Source organism: Schistocerca cancellata, chromosome 5, assembly GCF_023864275.1.
Source record: "Schistocerca cancellata isolate TAMUIC-IGC-003103 chromosome 5, iqSchCanc2.1, whole genome shotgun sequence".
Classification (NCBI taxonomy): domain Eukaryota; kingdom Metazoa; phylum Arthropoda; class Insecta; order Orthoptera; family Acrididae; genus Schistocerca; species Schistocerca cancellata.
The window spans coordinates 320,425,556-320,431,256 of NC_064630.1; positions in this window are offsets into that span (position 1 = coordinate 320,425,556).

Below are 5,701 nucleotides of genomic sequence, written 5' to 3' on the forward strand. Positions count from 1 at the left end.
ACGCGCCGACAATGGTCGTCCATGGTAGTGCACTCTTCCTTGGTACTGCACTCTCGCGTTTCATAGCTGAACACAGTGCGGCCTCATTCATCAGCAGTATGTGCTCCCCAGACCAGTGGCGCGGGAGGAAACAGAATGTTGTAGGAAGTCCGTATCAGCTTCTGATTGCAAGCCTACGTGGACGAGAGACAACTTGTCTACTGTTCTACAACCAGTGGTGCTGTACGACAGAATTTTCCAGAAAATTCATATCAGCTTATAAAATGCAAAATGACATGCCCGAGACACAACCAGGAAGGGGCTCATGACAAGGACACATACCACGGCAGAACATCTACCTACAATAACCTTCCGGAAGAAGCCACGAGATGGTCGATGACGATCAGGAAGGATTATCTGAGATCCTAACACCCATTTCCCAATGTCTTCAGCTTGGGTGGCATTACACCACAGCCCTTGTGAGTCCCGAGTTGTACCTCAGTGCGCCAGGAGATAACTCTCCAGACCAACGAATTATCGTTTCTTTTGATACCAAGTACAGCAGTAGCGTACTGCAGTGCCGTGTGCTGAGTGATGTATAGTATAGTGCAGTCTAGAATTACAAATTATAAAATTTGTTATGTAGCAATGTATTATAGCAGAGTAGACCAGTAGAATGTACCTTCTCGATTCCTAATGAACATATATCTCTGTGCCAAGTGGCCAAAGGGTAGTATGTAGAGTTTTAAAATTACTTGGATTGTTTTTTGATATTACTCATATTATTTTTAAGTAGATGTTTTATGCCAGTCAAAAATTAATGACCTCCATTTTTTTTTTTAATTTTTTTACCTGAATTTCTAATGCAACTGTCTAGATTGTAAACCACAACACTGATGTTCAATAGGTGACTTTTCGATAAAATCTCTTTCCTTTTGCACAGTTGTGATCTATCTGTCGACAATACCATGTATTCAATTGTGGTGAAATGCACATCCCTGCTTCAGAAGCCACTGATGCAAGAATGTGTTCACGGCCTCCTGACCTTCAAGTTGAATGCCACGATGAGCTTCTTTAACGACTCTAACAGATGGCAGCTCATGGCTGTATGGAGTATGAGGCAAGACTTCCCATCCAACTTTCACGATCTCTTCAATGCTATGACAACTTACACGCTGTTTTACATTGTCATGCAAAAGAAGAATATCCACCCAGCTTTTACTGGGCGAACTCTCCGAAAATGTGCTTTAAGCTGTTTGAGGGTTCTGACGTATTGGGAAGATTTTATTGTGGATCCCTGCTCCTAAAAATCAACTATAATCACACCTTGTGCATCCCATAATACTGTAGCCATAACGTTTCCTGGCAGTCGCACTGTTTTCAACTTTTTCTTCTGCGCTGTGTTTCTGTGATGCCATTCCGCTGACTGCCTCTTTGATTCCAGTTCCAAAAATTAACCAATGTTTCGTCTCCGGTGACTTTTTTTTCCTCTCGATACAAACGGAAGCGGTGTAAGAGTTGGGAGGCAATTGTCTTTCTTGTCTCTTTATTCAGTTCGATTTACATGCTTGGCATCCAGTCTGTGCAGACTGGATACCAAGCATGTAAATCCAACGAGTTTCCCACCTGTTCAGTAACCATCACACTGCCTTTACTGGGGGAGGTAATGCGACACAAATCATCTGCAGTCACCCGGCGTTTACTACGAATGATATCATCGGCTCGCTGTACGTTGAATGAAGTCCCTTCAGTCATCGGCCTGCCGCTCCGCGTTTCGTCAGTCTGCTGTACTTGTCCTTCACTTTCGTTACAGCAACAAACCCATCGTCTTATAGTGCTGATATCCACTGCGGCATCACCGTACACATTTTTCAGTCTTCCATGAATTCTAATGGGCGTTTCACCTTCTGCATTCAAAAATTCTGTTGAAGAACACTGTCCAATACGAACATCGATGTCGGCCACTTTCCAAGTGACTGCAGTGGATTAGAGAAAAAGCGTTCCAAAATAGCACCAAAATCAACTTTTTCACTTAACAATCTTTATTTAACAGGAAAAAGTAGCAGACGTTACTTTTTGTCTGACCTTCGTAGAAAGTATGTAAGAAGGAATATAGTGTGAGAGAGCTTTGGAAGACTTGTTATCAAACAAGATAGAAAGAAAATCTGTCAGACTGTCGGACTTCAGGAACAATTTGAGTCACTCAGTACTGAAGAAAGTAAAGATAAATGAAAGAACTACCGCCAGATCTCCGTGAAAATTCCCGTACCCAATTTACTGACTATAATAATAGACAGAAGGATGGGAAACGAAATTGAAGATCAGCTAAGTGGTAATCAGTTTGACCACAGGAAACGTAAAGACACCAGAGAGGCAGTTCTGACCTTATGTTTAGGTTTTATCGGCGTAGGAAGAATGTAAAGTGATCCGCAGAAAAATAGATACACTATGTAGTAAAATACGGGTAATACGTACAGGAGTCAAGAGAGAAAAATATGAACGGAAGATCAAGCGGTAGCGTAACGGCTTGAAGAGGGCACTACGTAGAGATGCAGTCTTTAATATATGCCATTAACCCTGTATATGAAAGAAGCAATAAAGAATATATAGGAAAACTTTCAGAGGATTGGTAAACGACTGTGTGAAAGGATGTCAGTGGTAAGATCCGCCGTCCTCTCTAAAAGTAAGGAATATACACACATCAAAAAAAGGTATTGCATTACCCAGGTTTCCAGAACTCCTGAAGATAGACATTTACTGTGGATATTCTGTCACAGACACAGTCCCTTTCACTGTTCAAAGATGTCACTAAACCCGCCCAAAGATATAAACAACCATGCATGAGCAGCACCTATTAGACATAGGGGGTCCGACAGCCGATATGTTTCAGTCATCCCACCAGGGAGGAGGTACACGGCTCTTGTCTGCAGTTCAACCATGCCTAGACGGTCAATACGGCGGTTCGATCGCGTCCGCATTGTTTCTTTGTGCCAGGAAGGGCTCTCAACAAGGAAAGTGTCCAGCCGTTTCGGAGTGAACCAAAGCGATATTTTTCGGACATGGAAGAGAAACAGAGAAACAGGAACAGGCGATGACGTGCCTCGCTCAGGCCGCCCAAGGGCTACTACTGCTGTGGATGACCGCTACCTCGCTACCTACGGATTATGTCTCGGAGGAACCCTTACAGCAACGCCATCAAGTTGAATAATGCTTTTCGTCCAGCCACAAGACGTCGTGTTACGACAGAAACTGTGCGCAATAGGCTGCATGATGCGCAACTTCACTCCCGACGTTCATGGCAAGGTCCATCTTTGCAACCACGACACCATGCAGCGCGGTACAGACTGGTCCAAAAACATGCCGAACGGACCGCTCAGGATTGGCATTATGTCCTCTTCGCCGGTGAGTGTCGCGTGTGCCTTCAACCAGAGAATCGTCGGAGACGTGTTTGGAGGCAACGCTGTCAGGCTGAACGCCTTAGGCACACTGTTCAGTGAGTGCAGCAAGGTGGAGGTTCCCTGCTGTTTTGGGGTAGCATTATATGGGGCCGACGTACGCCTCTGGTGGTCATAGAAGGCGCCGTAACGGTTGTACGATACATGAATGTCCTCCTCCGACCGATAGTGCAACCATATCGGAAGCATATTGGCGAGGCATTCGTCTTCATGGATGACAGTTCACGCCCTCATCGTGTACGTCTTGTGAATGATTTCCTTCAGGATAACGACATCACTCAACTAGAGTGGCCAGAACCTTCTCCAGACATGAATCTGTCGAACATGGCTGGGATAGACTGAATGGGCTGTTTATGGACGACGTGACCCACCAAGCACTCTGAGGGATCTACGCTGAATCACCGTTGAGGAGTGGGACAATTTGGACCGACAGTGCCTTCATGAACTTGTGAATAGTACGCCACGACGAATACAGGCATGTTTTAACACACGGGGATGTACTACTGCATATTAGAGGTACCGGTGAGTTCAGCAGTTTGGACCACCACCTCTGAAGGTCTCGTTGTATGGTGTTACAACATGCAATTTGTGGTTTTCATGAGCAATAAAAGGGCGGAAATGATGTTTATGTCGACCCTGATTCCAATATTCTGTACAGTTGCCGGAACTCTCGGAACCGAGGCGATGCAAAACTTTTTTTGATGCGTGTATGTTGAATGTAGTGAATGGTCTACAGAGTAATGAATATGGTTTGAAAGTAAATCAAAGCGAGACAGAAGTACTGAGCAGTTGCAGAACTGAGAGTACTGACACACTTCTCATCAGCATTTGGCGCCCTCTAGTAGACCAGGTGAAGTCATTACTCTATATTCGGAGGTTAAGTAATGCTTGTCGGACTAGATAAGGGGTATGCAAGAAGTAGAACAGCGTAAGCGAAGAGAGCATTCCTTGAAAAAATCTATCTACTAATCTATCAAACGTTGTCCTTAACTTGAGTGAGAAATTTCGGCGAATTTATGTCTAGAGTACAGATTTGTATGAAAGTGATTCAGGTATTTTAAGAAAACCTGAAAGGAAGATAATCGAAGCGTTCAACCCTTAACATACCAAGTGGGGTCCAGTAGGGACTTTAGAGAGGCTTTTTTGGTGATACTGCAGGAAATACAAGAACCACTTTATTCTTGATTTTTATATGTGTCATATATCCGATTGAGTTATATTTTACGTAATTGGAGGTTTAATGCGTTTATTAAAAAAGTACAGAAGAATAAAAACTCACTTGCGTCCTGGCAGGACTCCACTTGGTACATCACTAGATCATATATTTTGGTGGATTTACTATTCTACTTTTTTGAGAAATGGCCTGCAAACCAATTTCAGATGACCATCTTCTACGAATGCAGGATGAACGTGATCTCAGTTACCCAGAAGATGTTTTGACCGAGTCGGAAGATAACCTTGAAGTGAATTCAAAAGAAAGTGACATTGTCAGAGAAAATTCTGATGCAAATTCGGATGAAGGGGAAGAGTTTATAGCAAAGTCAGGGCGAAAGTCGACAAATTCAGTGGCCCAGTGACTCGCCATCGTCAGTACAACAATGTCAATGGGTATCCTGGGCCGACACAACAGAGTGATCTTGCAACAACAATGTCTGAAATTTTCAACATTTTCTTTGAAGATCAAACTGTAGCTACTCTACTTCAGAATTACAACGCTAATTCTCCTCTGAACAGAATAAGAATTTGGAGAGATTTAGTTTCTGTCGAACTGACAGCGTATTTTGATGATCTACTAACTGGAACACTGCACTCCCGAAAGGAAATAATTTCTGAAATGTGGACAACAGACACAGACATTCGTTGTGCAGTTTTACTGCTCCCATGGCACAGATACTATTTGTGCATATCCTTCAGTTTATCAGGTTTGACAAAAAGAAAAGGAAAGGATAAACTTTAAGCCATATATGAAGTTTGAAATTATTTTTTAGAAAATTGTAAGAAACTTTTCGAACCGTTGAAGACATTACAGTGGATGAGCAGGTAGTCATACTTTGGGGCAGATGGCCAATTCAACAGTGTACGAAATCAAAACCAGCAAAATATAGTATTAAAGTCTGTTCAGCTGTCGATGTCACTTTTTTTCAAGATGCAAGGAAATACACGAAAAATTAATTTGGAACACCATATAGTATGTGACATGATGGAACTATTGCTTCGATCAGGGAGAGGTGTCACTACAAACTATTTCTACACGTCCAAGTCAACGA